Source organism: Macrotis lagotis, chromosome 2 (assembly GCF_037893015.1).
Source record: "Macrotis lagotis isolate mMagLag1 chromosome 2, bilby.v1.9.chrom.fasta, whole genome shotgun sequence".
Taxonomy (NCBI): Eukaryota; Metazoa; Chordata; class Mammalia; order Peramelemorphia; family Peramelidae; genus Macrotis; species Macrotis lagotis.
In genome coordinates this window covers 50,181,629-50,202,869 of record NC_133659.1, presented here as the reverse complement: position 1 = coordinate 50,202,869, position 21,241 = coordinate 50,181,629, and positions in this window count along the sequence as shown.

Genomic DNA, 21,241 nt, shown 5'->3' with positions numbered 1-21,241 from the left:
TGCCCTCTGATATAAATTCTTTTGTGATAAAAATGATGGCTTTCAGTTGTCTAGCACTTTAAGGTTTACATAGTTCTTTACACATCATCTCATTTGATCATTCAGTGACTTTATAATATAGATGATGTGTTGCAAAGTTTGAAGTCCTCAATACTTTAAGTCAAACGAATCTCTATTTAGGAAAAATGTTTTTAAATTAAGACTTAAAAACTTGGGATGATATACAGGAATGCAAGACAAGGGAACACAAAGGATTGTCATCTCATCATCTATTTGGTTTTTTGATGATGTACTAAAACATAATAGCAAGGAGCCCCTAGTAGGGGTAGAAACCAAGATATTTTGGTCATTTTCCTCTTCATTTTTGATATAACTGAGATGGGAGTTTGTAGAAAACTATAGACATATTATAGTGGACAAAGAAAATAGAAATTTACTAAGTCAAAGCGTACCCCTTCCCCACCTCCCCAAGGAAAAGTATGAGAAAGCAACATACCTAAATTGTGTTGAGAGTTTGTTGGTACTGAGTGGTAGTACCTCACTTGAAAAGGCAGATTGTTGGAGATATAATGAAATGAAATATGAGCTGACTATGCCTAGACAGAAAGATCTGAAATATTTAAACCCACCAAATCAGAGCATATAATAGATAGATACACCAATTCATCTGTAACTATAGCAGCAGTACTACTCCTGTGGAATATAGATTAGGTATATGGTGGTTATAATGATGATGATAAAGAGGAGTGCACTCTATAGAAATATGCAATAAACGTACTGCCATGAAGAAAGTCATCTTACGGAATGCAAGGAAAGATTATAAAAAGAACATGATGACATTGCCTGCAAGGTCAGGAACGGCTGTTGGGGTTGTCATTCATGTTCCTCCTTTTAAATTTTTATTCTGCCTTTTTTGTAACTCTACAAAATGAGCAATGTCATAAGTAGACATAGTTACAAAAAATAAATTCATAATTAAGGAGTAATGATCCTAGAGCACATGCAGAAATTTATATAAAAGGAAAACTTTTGACATATCCTGAATGTGTGCTTTGCATAAAAAATAAAGTGAACTGAACTTAAGATATTTTCCTGAGCCTCACACATATCATGTTACACCCTAAACATGTTAGTTATGTTTGCCTTAGTTTCCTCATCTGTAAAATGAGCTGGAAAAAGAAAATATAGCCCTATCTAGTACCTTTGCCATGAAATTCCCAAATGGGATCCTGAAGAGTAGGAATGACTGAAAAAGGACTGAACAACAATAGATACAGCAAGAGTTATAAGTATCAGGACAGTTCAATATTACCAACTATTACAGTCCAGTGGAAAGAAATAATATTAACCAGGACATATGAGTTTATCCTTTTGTAACTTGTGTTTTCTAACCTAAGCCCACCCTCTACAGGAATCTTATGTGTACAAAGCAAATGTGATCCCAATTCTGCTGTGCTTGGAATCTGGAGGATTTAAGTTTAATCAGGCCTCAGATACTAATTAATTGTATTAGCCTGGGTAATCCTTTTTGCTTCTGATTCTTCAACTACAAAATGAGCTGAAGAAGGAAATGGTTAAGCATTTCAGTTTCTTTAACAAGAAAACCCTAAATGGAGGTAGGCACAAAGAGTTGGACATGACTGAAATGACTGACCAATGAATGCAACAAAAGAAAATATGGGTATTCACTCCAGGACTATTGTTTAAAGTTACTATAACTTTTCAAAATTATCAAGTTCTTTAGAGCTCTCTTCTTTACCTAGGTGTGTGTGTGTGTGTGTGTGTGTGTGTGTGTGTGTATATATATATATATATATATATATATATATATATATAGATATATAGATATATATATATATAGATATATAGATATATAGATATATAGATATATGTATATATATAATATATCATGTATAGATGTGTATATGTAATTATGTGCTTCATTAGGATTCAAGAAGGCATGGATGTGATGACACTTAAGACTTTACTATCTGCATTAAATAAGATAAGTTACATATTCTTTGAGGCTCAATTTCTTCATCTGGAAAATGTGAATTATAGTATCTATTTTCCAAAGATGTCACAGGAATCAAGTGAATTAATACAATTAGAAAATGTTTTGTAAATACTAAAATGTTCTATAATATGAGCAATGGTGATGAAAATGATGCTGACATAACTAGGAACCATAAGTATGCATATAAACTTCCGTTAATTTACAAAGTTAAATTTTAAAGGAATACATAGCATAATTATGTGCATGTGTGCATGTTAGCTTGAACACATATATGCATTCTATTCCTGTAAGTAAGGTGAAGAAACAGCTCCAAAAGAGGTGTCATTATTAGTATAAAGACATTCAAGTCTATTTAGGGAGCATAAAGTGCTTACTACATGTCAGGCATTTGTGAAATTCTTGAATACAACATACAAGCACAAAGACAATCTCTGCCTCTAAGGAGTTCTAAAAGGAGGAAAAAACACTTGAAATGGAAAAAAAGTGAGAGGAAGGAAAGGAGAGAAAGTAATTTAGTGTATAAAAGACATAAGCTCATAGAGAAAGGAAGACATGGATGTCATTCCTACTTTCCTTAAAGTAGTGGTTCTAGGAGAAGTTGACCAATTAGTGCAAGGAAAAACAAAAACTAAATATACTTCCAGTGTGAAAAGTTCAGAACCATATGAAAAGTCCAGTAGTAAAAGAATAGAAAAGATTTAGAACCTGGTCCCTAATGATAAATCTAATTGTCATATAACTGTGTCATATTTTCTCCCAAAGACATAGAGAAAGCTAAAACTGATGGTCATGCATGAGACAGAACGTGTGAAATGAATAACTAATTCAATATTAGGGGTCAAACCTGTGAATGATATTTTTAACAGTATATGATGAAATATTCTACAGCTTTCACTGGAAGTAGCAAAAGAAGTAATATGTCATTCTTTGGCACATCATAGAATGAAGAACTTTGGTTAGACAGAGTCAACCTTTCTTTTTCTGAGATTGCTGATTAAAATAGATAAAAGAGATAGATAAAGGGAAGTTTTCAGTCCCAGATTGTAGAAAGAATAAGAAAATGTCTATCCCAATCCCTTTCTTTTCTTAAAGTGTCAAAAATGATATCTTATCTTAATCTTTTACCCAATAATCACCTAATTTTGATAATATGTATTTTAGGGATTTTTTGTGTTTGAGGGCTTTTGTTGTTTGTTTTGTTTGTTCTATATAGAAAAATTGTATTCATGAATAAAATAAAGAACAGTTCATTTTCCTATTTGACAATGAAACCAGGTCACTGAAGACAGCCAGGGCATACAGTTGGTACATTTATGCCATGTCACACATTTGAGATCAGAAATTCCTAACTTGGAATCTATGGATTTTTTTAATACTCTGAGAATTCTTCCAATATAATTGGTATTCATTTTTATCCAATGTATTGTATTTCATAAGCTAAAAGAAATTTTATTGAGGTCTAAGGGCATTAACATAGTACTAAAATAATTCATATATATGCAAAAAAATTGAGAATCCTTTATTCTAGAGAGGAAAGTGATTTCACAGTGGAAGTTTTATGGGAGGACCTGAACAAGAGTCCTATATAATGAGACAGTAACAATGAGTTGAAGTCTGTATTTCAAAAAGCCATCCAAATATTGGAATGCCAAAATATGCTTTGGAGACAATATGTCTACAAATGCAACATTTCTTGAAGTTTACTGATTTTAATGTCCTCATGGACTTAACTTGGTTTGATATATGTCAGACTGCTGGATCAGCCCTCCTCTCAAGTTCTTCAAGTGGGACCAATGATTTTAGACAGAATAGAGAAACTGGGACCACAATGAATCTCACAAATCCCAAATACCATATCTGATGGAGAAAATGATCAGTAGACAGAGACTTTACATTCCATATTTTTCTGGCAGATACTTTGAGAATGGAATCCAACTTTTAAGCTGGCAATCTCTAAGTATTTATATAGCACATCAATCCAAACTGAGTCTATTCATCCTTCTGTGTTCTTTTGTCCATATGCATGTAAGAGTTTGCTGTTCTTCATCTCTCCTTCTTTCCTTTTCCCACATTTGAAGGCTGTCTCCTGGACACACTGTCAAACAGACTTATCAAGTTTCTATTGAGTCCAGGTTAGGTTTGAAGGGGAAAAACACATTTCTTTTGCTCTGGAAGATGAAAAATGATGCTGTAACTGTCATAATCTAATTCAGAGTGATGCACAATGTGTTTTTTAAATAAACATTTTGCAAAAAAGATACAAACAAAAACATTATGCCATGTCATAAGGTGATGGATATCCCTTAATGCAAATCTATTTGATTTTCAAAAGTCGACAAAGTGAATGTCTTCTCATAATTTAGGCAGATATATTGAAAATTAAGTGCCATGATCTTAAGGTGGTTCTTTGCTGCGTGGAAAATAAGATTTTTTTCAGGCCTCTATGAACCATTTATGAAGATGAATGGGAGTGTCATGTCTTATCTTTATGACATTATATGCTGCACTTGGCAGGAGAAGAAACCAACCCAACTATGTTTGATTTTTATTATTAAATATTGCATCCAAGCCTTTAAAAAAAGTACAAATTTCCCTTTAAAATGCTTTTCTATCATTTGTCCCATTTTTAAATGCTATTTTAAAAAAACTGTTTTGGATGTGAACTGTTAGTTTGATCGAAAGATCAATAAGTCAGCCACAGCTAATTCAATTTCCTTTAAAACATAGTATTCTAAGTTCTGAAATTAAATTCACTTGACAGTTCTACTAAATTTGTTAATAAATGAACAGTCTGGCACTTTTTACTAATAAACATTTTGGAGGGACACTTTGCTGTTTCTAAATGGACAAATATGGAAAATCATAAACAAAATGTCCATACTGCCTAGAATATATTTTCTCTTTACCTCCATCTCTTAGAATTATTAGTTTTCTTAATAACCATATTTAAAAAAAAATTCAACCCTTCTAAGTAACTCTGGTTGCTAGTATAGCTCTTTTCAACAATGTTTTGATTGTGTTTTAGATAAAAAGAGAAAAAATGGAATCTGCAATAAATTCTTGACATCTTTCTGGCCTTGGAATATAGAATTCCACTAACCACCTGGTGGTCTATGTGGAAAATAGGAAGACATGAAATGTGACAAATTTTACAAGAACATGGTAAATGGATAGTCTCGTTCTTTGACAAAATAACTTTTTATTGAACTTGGAATAAAAAACTTGAAGCTTTATCTAAAAGGACTATTTTCATAATATTAAAAGTATTTGGTTACTTCCCTTTAGTTTCTGTCCTTGAAGAGGAAAGATTTGCTTTTTCTTTTTTTCTTTTCTTTTTTTTAGTTTTTTTTTTGCAAGGAAAATGGAGTTAAGCGGCTTGCCCAAGGCCACATAGCTAGGTAATTATTAAGTGTCTGAGACTGGATTTGAACTCAGGTACTCCTGACTCCAGGGCCAGTGCTTTATCCACTGCGCCACCTAGCCACCCCAAGATTTGCTTTTTTTCTAATAGTGAATCCTGCCAGTTGAAATCCACATGCTCTCTGTCTGCTATCTATTTTTTTCCTACTCCTTCATTTCCAATGAAATATTTTATTTACCTATTGCCCATATTTTTTCTAATTGTTTAAATACACTAAGATTACAAAGTAAGTTTCTGTACTCTGGGAATCTGAGGCAGTAATTCAGCAAGAGTAGCATCATTTATTTATTTGCTTACTTACTTTATTTTAAAAGATATATATTTAAAGTTTTGTCTTACAAAATCTGTCCCTCTCTCCATCCATGGATTTCTTCTCCTTTCCTCATAGAGTAAGTAATCATATATAGGCTATATGTACAAATATGTAAAATATTTCCATATAAGTAATAATGTACAAAAGAATTCTAATAAAAAATGAAAGAAAGGAAATGAAAAATAGAAGACTTCAGACAATATAAAAATAGTATCAATTCATTCTCTGGAAGCAGATATTGACTTCTAGTCATTTGAGATTTTCTTTGATCATTGCATTGCTGAAAAGAGCTAAATAATTCAGAGTTCATGGGGAAAAATACACTTTATTTACATGGAAAGGTAGTTTTAAACTTTAATTTTTATAAGATTTGGAATTTCAAATTTTTCTCCACCATCCAGAAGACAGCTTGCAATCCGTTTTAAGGTCTACATGTACAATCCTGTTAAGTCATATTCTGAAAGAAGAATCAGAACAAAAGGGAAAAATAGAAGATAGAAAAATCAACAAAAAAGGGAGAATAGTATCCTTCAAACTGTAGTCAATTCTTTCTCTGGATGTGGATAACATTTTCCATTATGAGTCTTTGGGACTTCCAGGGAGAACCAAGATGATTGTGTGAAGCTAGCATGCTTCCAGAGCTTTTCCCTTAATAACGTTAAATGAAATCCCTAAACAGACATCAAAACTATAGATCCCACCAAAAAATGTTGAAATAACATCAAAACAAGCTTTCAACTGTTGACATCATGGAGGATCTTCATTGAAGGTCTGTGTTTTTGAGAGAAAAGGGTAAGTAAAGCCCAGATAGGCAGGGTAGCGAGAAAGGCAGCATAAGTATTTTAGCCACAGTGCAGCGCAACTTCCTAAGCCAGCAGGCAAGGTCCCAATACTAGATAAAGTCTGAATCCTGGGAATACTGGGGCAAAAGACAGGAATTCATTTGGAACAAACCACTGCATAGGCAGAATTTAGACATAAAGAAAGAAATAAACCTCTGCATAGACAATGCTTGGGCTGCACAGTGGAACTCCACAATCAAAATAAGCAAAAAGGTAAAAAGAACCCTAAAAAGAGCACTAACCAAAGAAAGTTGCTATGCAGATAGAAATGATGAAAATGTCTTCTCAGAAGAAAGCAAAAAAGAAACTGCCTACATGGGAAGTCTCAAAGGAGTCTTTGAATTGGATGCAAATATAAAGCCTCATAGAAGAGCTTAAAAAAGAATTTAAAAGCCAAAGAAGAGAGAAAGAAAAATGGAAAAAAAGAAATGAGTCATGTTGAAAAATTATAAAAAATTGACCAAATAAATCAACGTTTTTAAGGCTAAAAAATAAACAACTGGAAAAGGAATGCAACTCATCTAAATCTTAAATCAACCTACTGGAAAGGAACGCAACTCAGCAAAAAGTAAAATTGATCAAGGAAAAGAAAATATAAAAACTAACTGATGAAAAGAACATGGTAAAAATTAGAATTAGAGAAAAAGAAACTAATGAATCTATGAGACAGCAAGTTTCAATAAAAAAAATCAAAAGAATGAAAAAATGGAAGATCTGTAAAATACCTTTCAGCAAAAACAAATCACCTGGAAAAGAGATTCACGAGAGATAATTTATGAATTGTTTTTCTACCCAAAAGCCTAGATCAACAAAAGACCCTGGACTATATCTTTCAGGAAATTATCATGAAAAACTGTTTCAAGCTAGTAGATCAAGAAGAGAAAATAGTCCTTGATAGAATACTCATAAAAACTCCAGAAATAAACCCAAAGATTAAATCTCCAAGGAATATTATAGCCACATTCCAGTATTCACAATAAAAAAGAAAAATGCTAGAAGCAGTCAAAAAGAAGTGATTAAATGTCAAAGAAGTACAAGACAGGACATATCAATTTCATATTAAAGGATCAGTGGGTCTGGAATATGGTATATTAGAAGACAAAGGGCCTTGGATTAGAACAAGTATTTACTACCCTGCAAAATTCAGCATATTTTTTCAGGCAAAAAGATAGATGTTTGATGAAAAAAGCGAACTTCCAAAATTCACTGATTAAACAAAAACCAGATGTTAACAGAGAATTCAATCTTCAAATAAAAGACTCAAGAGATGCATAAAAATAAAAATGACAAGGAAAAATAATTGTTAGTCAAAAACATTAAATTGTTTTCAAACCTACAAGGGAAGAAAGCACTTGTGACTCTTAAGAATATTATCTCTTAGGATAGTTAAAGGGCTGAATAAAATTGAAGAGGTTGTACTTAGAGGATATGGATAAGGTTGGTTCTTTTATTAAAATTTGTTTATTTTCAGGGGCAGCTAGGTGATGCAGTGGATAGAGCACTGGCCCTGGAGTCAGGAGTACCTGAGTTCAAATCTGGCCTCAGACACTTAATAATTACCTAGCTGTGTGGCCTTGGGCAAGTTACTTAACCCCATCTGCCTTGTAAAATACTAATTTTTTTTTATTTTCATTCATATGAACATGAATATTTTTAAGTCACAAAATTTCCTTCCACCCTCCCTGTCCGACCTCCTCCCCTCAGCAGTAAACAGTAAGGTTAGCATTATACATACATAATCTGATAAATATGTTTACAAATAAGAAATTTTCAGCATGAAGAATTAGGATCAAGAGAAAGAGAAACACAAGAGATGAGTTTTGAAGTATTCATCAGATTTGGAAGGGTTACGTGTTTGTGTGTGTGTGTGTGTGTGTGTGTGTGTGTGTGTGTGTGTGTTTTGTTAAGTTTTGTTTTGCTTCCTCTGAATAGGGATAATATAGTCCATAGCCAGTCAGATACAGTTGTACAAATTCTCTGGATGGCTGAGAGTAGCTGCTTACACCAAGGTTGTTCATCTCACATTGTTGATGTTGATGTATCCAATGTTCTCTGTTCACTCAGCATAAGATCCCATAAGTCATTCCATGCTTCTTAAGAGTCCAAGCATTTATGATTTCTTATGGAATAATAGTATTTCATAGTATTCATGTACCATAACATGTTTAACCATTCCCCAATTAATGGGCATCTCCTCAATTTCCAATTTTTTCCAACTACAAAAAAGAGCTGCTATGAAATATGTCAGATTTTTTTCTTTTTTTTTAATAATTTCTTCTGGATATAGAACTTGAATTGGAGTTGCTCAGTCAAAGGGTATGCACAGTTTTATTGTTCTTTGGGCATAGTTCCATATTGCTCTCCAGAAAGATTGGATTTGTTCACAACTCCACCAGCAATGCATCAATGGCCCAATCCTCCCCATAACCTCTCCAATGTTGATCATTTTCTCTGTTTCTCACCTTGACCATCTAATAGATATTTGATGATACCTCATTGTTGTTCTAATTTGTATTTCCCTAATCAATAATGATTTAAAGCATATTTTCATATGATGCTATAGAGCTTTAATTTTTTCATTTGAAATCTGTCTGTTTATATCCTTTGACCATTTGTCAATTGGGGAATTATGTGATCTTATGAATTTGATGCAAATCTCTCTATATTTTAGAAATTATACCTTTATCAGAGCTCATAATTGTGAAGATTGCTTCCCAACTTTCTGCTTTCCTTCTAATTTCGGCAGCATTGATTTTATTAGTATAAAAATCTTTTTAATTTAATATTGTCAAACTCATTCATTTTTTCAGTTTATAATGTGCTCTAATTCTTGTTTGGTCATAAATTTATCCCCTTTCCATACATCTGATAGATAGAATACTTCTTGGTCTGTTAATTTATCTATGGTATCTCTCTTTATGTCTAAATCCTGTTCCCATTTGACCCTTATTTTGGTATAGCAAGTGAGATGTGGATCTATGCTTAGTTTTTCCCATACTATTGTCCAGTTTTTTCAACAATTTTCATCGAATAGTGAGTTCTTATCCAAGAAGCTGATGTCTTATGATTGACAAATAGTAGATTGCTGTAGCTATCTGTTGTGATTTCTTTGCAACCTATCCACTGATCCATTACTCTATTTCTTACTGAATACTAGGCAGTTTTGATGATTGCCATTTTATAGTAAAGTTTTAAATCTGGTAGAGCTAGACCACCTTTCTTTACATTATTTTTTCATCAGTTCCCTTGTTACTCTTGCACTTTTGTTGCTCCAATTGAATTTTGTTAATTTTTTCTAGCTTAGTAAAGTAGTTATTTGGTAGTTTGATATGGCACAGAATAAGAAATATAATTTGGGTAGAATTGTCATTTTTATCATCTTAGCTCAACCTAATCATGAGCATTTGACATTTTTCCAATTATTTAGTTCTGATATTTTTTGATGAGAAGTGTTTTATAATTGTGTTCATACAGTTACTGGGTTTGTCTTTGGAGGTAGATTACCAAGTATTTAATGCTTTCTATAGTTATTTTCAATGTAATTTCTATTTAAATTTCTTGTTCTTGGGTTTTGTTCTTCATATATAGAAATGCTGATGATTTATGTGGGTTTATTTTATATCCTGCTGCTTTGCAGAATTTGTTAGTAGTTTCAAGGAGGGATTTTTTAGTTGAATTTCTTAACTTTTCTAACTATACCATTATATAATCTGCAAAGAGTAAATGCTTTGCTTCCTCATTGACAATTTTGATTCCGTCAATTTCTTTTTCTTCTCTTATTGCTACTGTTAGCATTTCTAATACTATACTGAATATAAATGATGATAATGGGCATCCCGGTTTCACCCGTTTTTATTCCCATTATATAAAATATTTGTTGATATGGTTTTTAGATAGATATTATTTATTATTTTAAGGAAAACTCCATTTATTCTTAAATTTTCTGGTGGTTTTTAAAAGGATTGACTGTTGTATTTTATCAAGGCCTTTTCAACATCTATTAAGATAATCATATGTTTTCTGTTGGTTTTGCTATTGATACATTTAATTATGTAGAATGTTTAATGTTAAACCAACCCTGCCTACCTGGTATAAATCCTACATGATAATAGTGTATTATTCTAGAAATAACTTGATGTAGTCTCATTGTTAAAATTTTATTTAAGATTTGTGCAACAATATTCATTAGGAAGATTCGTCTGTAATTGTTTTGGTTCTTACTGGTTTAGGTATCAGCACCATATTGGTGACAAAAAAGGAGTATGGCAGAGCTCTTTCTTCTCCTATTTCTTAAAATAGTTTATGTAAAATATGATTAAATTTGTTGCTTAAATGTTTGGTAGAATTCACCTGTAAATGCATCTAGACATGGAGAGTTTTTCTTAGGGAGTTTATTGATGATTTCTTCAATTACTTTTTTTCTGAATTGGAGTTATTTAAGTAATTTATTCCTTTTTCTGTTAAGCTGGGTGATTTGTATTTTTGCAAATATTCATCAATTTCACTCAAGTTATCCAATTTATCAGCATACAGTTTGACAAAGTAGCTCCGAATTGTCTCTTTAATTTCCTCATCATTGGTGGTGGTTATTTCACCCTTTTCATATTTGATACTGATAATGTGGTCATCTTTTTCCTTTTCTTAAAATCAGATTGACCAAAGATTTGTCTATTTTATTGACCTTTTCATAAACTCAACTCAGTTTCATTGATGAGATCAGTGGTTTTCTTGCTTTGAATTTTATTAGTCTCTCCCTGGATTTTCAGAATTTCCAATTTGGTATTTAATTGAGGATCTTTAACTTGTTCTTTTTCTAGTTTTATTACTTTCATAGTCAATTCATTGACCTCCTCTTTCTCTATTTTATTCATATAGGAATTTAAATATATTAAATTTTCCTTCAAAACTACCTTGACTGCATCCCCAAAATTTTGCATGATGTCTTATTATTATCATTTTCTTGGATATAATTATTGATTATTTATATTATTTGCTCCTTGATCTAACCATTATTTAAAATAAAGTTGTTTAATTTCCAATTAGTCCTAGGTTTATCTTTCAATGATCCTTTATCACAGTCAACTTTTATTGCATCAAAATCTGAGAAGTATGTACTTATTATTCCCACCTTTATGGATTTGTTTATAAGGCTTTTGTGCATGGTCACTTTTGGTGGAGGTGTCCTATACTGTCGACAAAAAGGTATATTCTTTTCTAAGCCCATTATATTTTCTCTAGAGCTTCATCATATCTAAGTTTTCTGAGATTTCATTCACCTTCTGAACTTCCTTCTTGTTTATTTTGTTGTTAGATTTATCTACTTCTGAGTGAGGGAGATTGAGGTTTCCCATTTATAAAGTTTAGCTGTCTATATCTTCTTGTAATTCAATAAGCTTTTCCTTTAGGAATCTGGATGCTATACCACTAGATATATACATGTTTAGTAATGATATAGCTTCATTAATAATGCTTCTCTTTAAGAAAATGCAGTTTCCTTTCTTATCCCTTTTAATGAGATTAATTTTTGCTTTTACTTTGTCTGTGATGAGGATGGCTATCCAATATTTTTTTTTTTACTTCAGCTGAGGCATAATATATTTTGCTCCAACCTTTTACTCTGTGTGTATCTCTCTTCTTCAAATGTGTTTCTTGTAAACAACACATTGTAGGATTCTGGTTTTTAATGTATTCTCCTATTCTCTTCCATTTTATGGGACAGTTCATCCCATTGACATTTACAGTTAAGATTACTAATTCTGTATTTCCCTCCATTCTATCATTGTCTATTTAAATTTTTCTCATCCTTTTTCTCTTATTACTTCTTCATAAAATTTTACTACCTTTCTGATTTGACATTTTTTTAAAAATTTAACTTAAAGTTTCTTTTCACTTATCCCTTTGCCTTATATTTTATAGTTCCTTCTTCCCTTATCTTTCCTATTCCCAGACACCCCCCCCCCCCCCCCACTTCCCTGTAGATTAAGGTAGATTGTTAGCCCAAGTTGCGATGTATCTTATGCCTTCTCTATGCTAAATCAATTGAATATAATTTATTCATCATTTACATTCTCCCTTCTTTCACCTTAAAATTTTAAATCTTTGTGCTTCTTCCCTTTGTGCTTTTCATTGCTCTAATACTATTAATCAGGTATCATCAAAAACATTTTGATTATTTGCTTGCTTGGTAAGCTCATTTTGTTGTCAAGATATCATCACAGATTGTTTGCTTGATTGCTTGATAAGCAGCATTGACTCAAATTGCATCAAATTATAATTATAATCATTTTTATCCTACCCCCTTTTCAAGTATCTTTTAAGTATTCAGTATTCACAATCCTCCCCATGAGCCAAATTATCATCCAAAGTCACATCATTCCTTTACCTATCTGTGCCCCTCCACCCAAGCCTATTTTCTCTCACTCATTATCCCTCTTCTCCCTTCCCCATCCAGGGTCAGGGTACCTAACCCCTTGTTAAAAGTAGCAAGGTCTATTTTCTTTCACATTTTCCCTCCTCCCCTCCCCACCCAGAACACTTAACCCCTTGTTAGGTGAACCAAGGGTTAAATCAAACCCTGATTTAATTAACTACAGGAATATTAAAGGCCTCTAAGTAACAGGAGGTTCTGGAGGTCTCACCTGAGAACTTTATAAATGATATAAGTTACAGAGATACTGTTTGGTTCTTGTCCTTCATCATTCCAGAAGATCAAAATTAAATCATAATGTTTGAGACAAATTATAGTGCATCACACTGTGGATGAGCAGTACAATACCCAGAGCTGAGAATGCCCTACCATAGGTCAAGCAAAATAATCCAGGTGAATATCTCAGGTACTTACACTAACAATATTATACATAACTGTATTATATATATATATATAGAGAGAGATAGATAGATAGATAGATAGATAGATGTATATATATATATATATATATACATATATATATATATATATATATATACATATGTATTTCACATGTCATTTGAGCTGCTTCAATTCTGCCTTGTTCATAGAACTCATCACTTTCTCTAATGATGATAATCTGTGCTGGGTATTCCTGTTCCAGTGTGTTCCATGCCCTATAATAAAAGCTAAGTACTAAAGAGAAAGTTTCAGTGTTCCAATACTTAGAGGTTTAATACATAATTAAATCAGAAGTGACTTTATTAGATACTTAGAGGTTTTGTTGAACAATAGGGACAGATGGTGGAAAGGTAATTGGAAGGGTTGGACATAAAAAAAATAGGAAAATGATCTTATCTTAATCCATACTTAAGTTATGGAGGATTTAAGTACCATGGTTGTTATGCTAAAGGCAGTGGGAGAGAGTATACAAACTTTGCTTGAGGAGGACTATGGGGCTATGGTTGGAGTACTATAGAGGGAGAGAGTATATTTAGGGCAATTAGAGATGAAAAAATCATGAAGAGATTTTGCTTTTCTTGTTACTTTGACTATAATTGGAGGAATTCTGCTTGGGGGTGGGGTCTAAATCATTCATGAAATGAATTGCCATTAATGCTGCTTTGGCTTATGAGGATTGTGTGGCCATGGAGGATAAATAAAAAGAGGGTAAGGTATAAAGTGATTATAGTTTGATGTGATTCATGACTCTTAAAAATGTATTTCTAATGATATAGAAAAGGGGAGAGTACTTAGTGACCATGAGAAAAAGTTCTTTATCATTCAATCAAGCAATCAATCAATCAACCTTTGAGAATATTACTTCAGTCAGGTCAGATAAAAGATATTTATTCTGTCAAAAAGAGGAAATAAGCATAAGAAAGGATTTAAACAATTAAAAACATAAAAATAAGGATTATACTGGGAGAAGGCTAGGAATTAGGGGATAAATAAGACCATTACATTAAATTGAAAAGCTTTTGAACAAACAAAACCAATGTAACCAAGATAAAAAGAAATGTAGCAAATTGGGAAACAATTTTTACAACTAGTATTTCTGAGAAAGGACTCATTTCTAAAATACATAAAGAACTGAGTCAAATTTATAAAAAAAAAAAGCCATTCCCCAATTTACAAATGGTCAAAGGATATGCAGAAAAAATCAAAACAATACATAGTCATAGGAAAAATTGCTCTAAATCATTACTTATTAGAGAAATGCAAATTAAAAAAATCTCTGAGGTACCATTTCACACCTCTCAGACTGGTAATATGAAAGGACATGATCAATCTTGGAAGGGATGCGAAAAATCTGGGACACTAATATATTATTGGTGGAACTATGAACTCATCCAAACTGTCTGGAGAGCACTTCGAAATTATGCCCAAATGGCAATAAAATGTGCATTCCCTTTGATCCAGTAATATTACTACTGGGTACATACCCTGAAGAAATCATGAAAAAGGGTAAGAACATCAATTGTTCAAAATATTCATAGTAGCTCTGTTGGTGATAGCAAAGAATTGGAAATTGAGTCAAAGTCCATCAGTTGGGAAATGGCTGAACAAATTGTGGTATATGTACATTATGGAATTGTATTATTCTATAAGAAACCAGGATTGATGGGAATTTAGAGAAATTTGGAAGGATTTGCATGAACTGATGCTGAGTGAGATGAGCAGAACCAGAAGAAAATTGTACACCATAACAGCAACATGTGGCTGATGATCAGTTTTAATGGATTTTCTCATCCCATCAGTATAATAATCAGGGACAATTTGGGGATACCTGCAATGGAGAATACCATTTGTATCCAGAGAAATAATTGTGGAGTTTGATAAAAGCCAAGACTATTACCTTTAAATTAAAAAGTTATCTTATTATCTAATTTTGCTATCTCTTATATTTTATTTTTTTCTTAAGGATATGATTTTTCTTTCAAATCATTCAATTTAGATCAATGTATATAGCATAGAAACAATGTAAAGACTGCCTTCTGTTGGGGGTGGGGAGAGAAGTGAGGAAAAATTGTAAAATTCAAAAATAAATAAATAATTTTTTTTAAAAAAGGATCTCATTTGTAAGAGAATTGAATCAAACTTATAAGGTTAAAAATCATTTCTCAATTGATAAATGGTTGGAATATATGGCAGTTTTCAAATGAAAAAATTATAACATATATAATCATAAGAAAAAAAGTTCCAAATCATTATTGATGAGAGAAATGATAAGTAAAACAACTATAAAGTACTGTCTTTTCAGATTGGCTAAGATGACAAAAAATGGAAATTGATCAATGTTGAAGATGTTGTGGGAGGATTGGGACATTAATGCATTATTTGTGGTGTTGTAAACTGAACTGATCCAACTATTCTGGATGGCAATATGGAATTATGCCCAAAGAACAATTAAACTGTTCATACCCTTTCATCCAGGAATACCAAAAGTAAGCCTATATACAGAATGATTCCTAAAAATGGGGGGAAAGTGCCATATCTACCAAAATATTTTTAGCACCTCTTTTTGTATTGACAAAGATTTGGAAATTGAGGGGATGCCTATCAATTGGGGAATGACTGAAAAAAATTGTGATATATGAATATTTTGGAGCACTTTTGCTTTATGATAAACCATGAATGGTCAAACTCTAGAGAAGCTTGGAATAAATTACAGTAACTGTTGAGTGAAGGGAGGAGACCCAAGGGAACATTGTATGCATTAACAACATTGTGATTTCATTAACTTTGAAGGTTGTAGTTCCACTCGGCAGTTCGGGTACCTAGAACAACCCTAGTAGTCCTATAATGGATAATGTCATCAACATCCAGAGAAAGAAAAAAGCAAAACAAAATAAAACCAAAAGCAAAAAAATAAAAATAAAACATTAACAAACAAACAAAAAACTACAGAGAGGATGGTGGTAAAGGAAGATGGAAGAAAATTTTTGAACTTATACATATGCTGTTGGATGAATGTTGAAAAACTTTCATAACATGTCATTAGAAAGATTAAAACAATATCAGTTGAGAAAAAAAATGTCTTTTGGAATTGTCTTGGATCTTCATATTGCTGAGAACTAAATTTTTTTCAGACTTAATCATTACACAATGTTGCTGGTACAGTGTAGATTGATGTCCTAATTCTGGTTACTGTAACTAGTATCAGTTCATAAATGTCTTTCCATGTTTGTTCTGAAATGAACATGTTCATTTCTCATATAATAGTAATATTCCATTGCATTTATACATTACAACTTGTTCATCCATGCTCCAGTTGATGAATATCACCACAATTGTCAATTTTTGCCACCAAAAAATTGCTTTTAGTAATTTTGGTACATATGGGAGTTTTCCAATTTTATGATCATTATGGGATACAAACCTGCTAATAATATTATTGGAACAAAGAGTATTCACTATTGTAAACACTTTAGGTTATAGTTCCAAATTGCTCTTCAGAATGATTGGCTCACTTCACAACTCCACCAACTTTCATATCCCTGTCCCTACATTCCCACACCTTTAACATTTATCATTTTCCTTTTGGATCATATTAGCCAATCTGATAGGGTGATGTGATAACTAACATTTAAATTTTCATTTCTTTAATTAGAAGAGAATTCTTCATGATTAAGGATAGCTTTAATGTTTCCATATGAAAATTGTCTGTTCATATTCTTTGAACATTTCTCAATGGGGAAATTATAATTTTATCCATACAAATTTGAATCTCTTCACTATATATTTTCGAAAGTTAGGGGGATAGACTTCCAGAGCAGAGCCAAGATGGAAGTGTGAAGTTCACATGCTCCCGGAGCTTTTCCCTACCAAAGAAAAATGAAGCTTCTATTCTGATATTCAAACTACACATCCCACCAAGAAAAAGAGAAGATTCAAAGAGGTTCTCAACTGTAGAAATCATGGAGAATCTTCAGTGAAGGTTTGTCTCTTCGAGGGAAAAGGGGAAGTAAAGCTTTGGAAGCAGAAGAGTGGGACAGCAAATAAGAGATTCTTAGCCACAGAGCAATCCAGGTTTCTACAGTGTGATAATAGCAGAGGTATGATCAGCTAGATAGCAATCCAGTAGGGAGGATCCCACTCCAAACTAAGTCCAAACCCTGGGAACAACAGGGCATTAAGATAGGACTGGGTCAAGATATGTCAGAACCTGCACAGAAAGGAGGAGACAAATCTCTGCAAAGGCAAGGTCTGGACTGCAGAGGAAACATCATGGCCAATGAAAAGCCATGGATCAGACCACAGCCCCAGGAAAACAAAAACCAAAAAAGCTTGGATTTCTACTTCCTATACCCTCTAAATGAGGGTTCAAGATAGAAAACAACTTTAGAGATGAAGAGGATAAAAATGAAATATATGAAGAAGAAACTAGTGAAAAATCACTTACAGGGGTCATATCAAAACAGTTTATAAATTGCACTCAAATCCAAAAGCTCATCAAATAAAAATAATTTAAAAATCTAAGAAGAGAGAGAAGAAAAAATGGAAAAAAGAAATGAGAATCATGTAGGAAAAGTATGAAAAACTGACAAAAGAATTCAACATTTTAAAAGGAAACACAAAAAGGTAATTGAGGAAAATAAAACCCTAAAAACTAGAATTGAACATTTAGAAACCAATGAATTTATGAGACTACAAGATTCCATTAAACAAAACAAAAAAAGTTGAAAGAATTGAAGAAAATATAAAGTATCTTTAATGAAAAACAAATGACCTGGAAAATAGATCCAGAGAGACAATCTATGAATCATGGAACTACTAGAAAGCTTAGATTAAGAAAAGAAGCTGGAGAACATCATCAGAAATTTATATTGGAAAACCTTCCAAATCTGCTAGAACAAGAAATCAATATAATCATTGAAAGAATACAAAGACCCCTCCAGAAAGAGATCCCAGGATAAAGATTTCAAGGGCTATTATTGTCAAATTCTAGAACTCTTAAGTAAAGGAAATAATATTGAAAGAAGTAAAAATAAAATAATTTGCATACAAAGGAAGCATATTCAGACTCACTCAAGACCTATCAACCTCAACATTAAAGTATCAGAAGAAATGGAATAATTTATATTAGAGAGCAAAGAACCTGGGATTACAAATCAGAATGTGCTACCCTGCAAAATTCAATAAGGAAAAAAGATAGATTTTAAACAGTATAGAAGACTTTCAGAATTTCTTTACAAAGATCACAACAGAGAATTCAATCACCAAAGACATGATTCAAGAGTTGAATAAAACGGTAAATGAAAAGGGGAAGGAAAAAAACAATCTAATATAAAACAAAAGTTGATCAAGACCATCAAATTGTATATTACAGTAAAAGGGAAGCTATAACACTTGTAATTCTTTATAACTTTAATTCTCTTAGGATAATTAAAGGGTCAAATATAATTCAAGAGATTGGATTTACAGGGTATGGCTATAGATGGATCTTGTCTCTACACTGAAGAGGTCCAAGATGACATCACAATGTTTGAGACAAAAGCCCTGATGAAAAGCAAGGATATTAACTTTAAAAATAAATGTCTTATTGTCTATTGACCCACTTTAATTTTGTTGTGCTGACAAAAGCTTAGCACCTCATTTAATGAGGGTATCATAAACTGGGGAGTCCTGAGTCAGTGTCTTCCATGACTTAGAACCCTTTCTAAAGTTTTCAGGTGATACCTTGAGAACCTTAGAGGTCTTTAAGGTTCATGTATTTAATTAGATCAAGGTTTGAAGTTATTCATGCCTCATATAACAAAAGGCTAAGTACCCTGAGTGGGGGAGGGGATGAAGTGTGAGAAAAAAATAGGCCAAGGGGGAGGGTCTCAAATAGTTCAATAAATGATATGACTTTGGATGATACTTTGACTCATGAGGAGCATTGTGAGTACTTGAAAAAGGAGTAAAGGTAAAAATGTTAATAATTATAATCAGATGTAGGTAGAGACAATGCTGCCTCTCACGAAATCAAACAATCATTCTATGATGATACCTTGATAAAAATATGAGCTTATAAAGCAATCAAATAATCAAATTGTAATTGATGATAACTGATTAATAGTACTAGAGCAATGAGTAACATCATGGGAAGAGTCACAACAATTGCTAATTTTAGAGGGAAAGAACTGGGAATGTGAAAGCTGAGTAAATTCTATTCAATATATTTGGCTCAGAGAAGGAATAAGATACATTCCCACTTGGGTTTAAAATTCTATCCTAATCTATATGGAAGGGTGGGGATGGGGAAAGGGAAAGATAAGGGAAAAATGGATTGATAAAGGGAAGGGGAAAGGTATAAGTCAAATTAAACAGAAAGCTAAATGTTAAAAGAAAAGTCAAAGGGGAAAGGGAGTAAAATTTTGTTGAGGAGGAATAAGAGGAAAGGAAAGAAAAATTTTAAGGGGAAAAATAGCATGGAGGGAAATACAGAATTAGTAATGTTAACTATATATGAACTGTCCCATAAAATGACAGGGAATAGAATGGATTAAAAATCAGAATCCTATAAATTGCAGTTTACAAGAAATACATTTGAAGCAGAGAAACACACACAAGGTAAAGGTAAAATGCTGGAGCAAAATATTACTCCTGAGCTAAAGTAAATTAAAAAAAAAATCAGGAGTAGAGATCCTGATCTCAGATAAAGTAAAAGCAAAATGAATCTCATTGAAAGGGATAATGAAGGAAACTACATCTTCTTAAAAGGCAACATTGGTAATGAAGCTATATCATTACTAAACATCTATACAATCCTAGTGGTATAGCATTCAAATTCCTACAGGAAAAGCTGAGTGAATTAGGGAGACATTGACAGTCAAACTTTTATAATGGGAGACTTCAATTTCCCTTTCTCAGAAATAGTTAAATCTAACCACAAAATTAACAGGAAGGAAGTTAAGAAGGTGAATGAAATCTCATAAAACTTAGATATGATAAATCTCTGGAGAAATTTGAATGGGGATAGAAAAGAGTTTACATTTTTCTGAGAGGTACATGGCACCTATACCAAAACTTACCATGTACTAGGGCACAAAAACCTTTTACTAAATGCAGAAAATCAGAAAAATAAATATATACTTCTCAGATTATGATGCAATAAATATTATACATAAGAAAGGGTCATGGAAAGATAAACCAATGGCTTCCCCAAGGCCACACAGCTAGGTAATTATTAAGTGTTTGAAGCTGGATTTGAACTCAGGTACTTCTGACACCAGGACCAGTGCTTTATCCACTGTGCCACCTGTCCACTCCTAAATAATTTAAGTTTTAAAAATGCGTTGATCAAACAGAAATAATAGAAATAATCAACAATAATATCCAGGAAAATATTAATGAGATATAATACCAAATTTTATGGGATACAGTTAAAGTAGTTTTCAGGAGGAACTTTATATCTCTAAATTCCTACATGAATAAAATAGAGAAAGAGGATATCATCAATGAACTGGATATACAACTAAAAAGGATATAAAAATAACAAATTAAAGATTCTCTAATTAAATGACAGATTAGAAATTCTGAAAATCCAGGTAGAGATTAAGAAAATTCAAACCAAGGAAACCATTGATCTCAAAAATAAAACTGAGTTGGTTTTATGAAAAGGCCAATAAATAGACAAATCTTTGGTTAATCTGATTTTAAAAAAGAAGATAATGACATTACCAGCATCAAAAATAAAAAGCGTGAACTAACCATCAATGAGGAGGAAATTAAAGAGATAATTCAGGGTTACTTC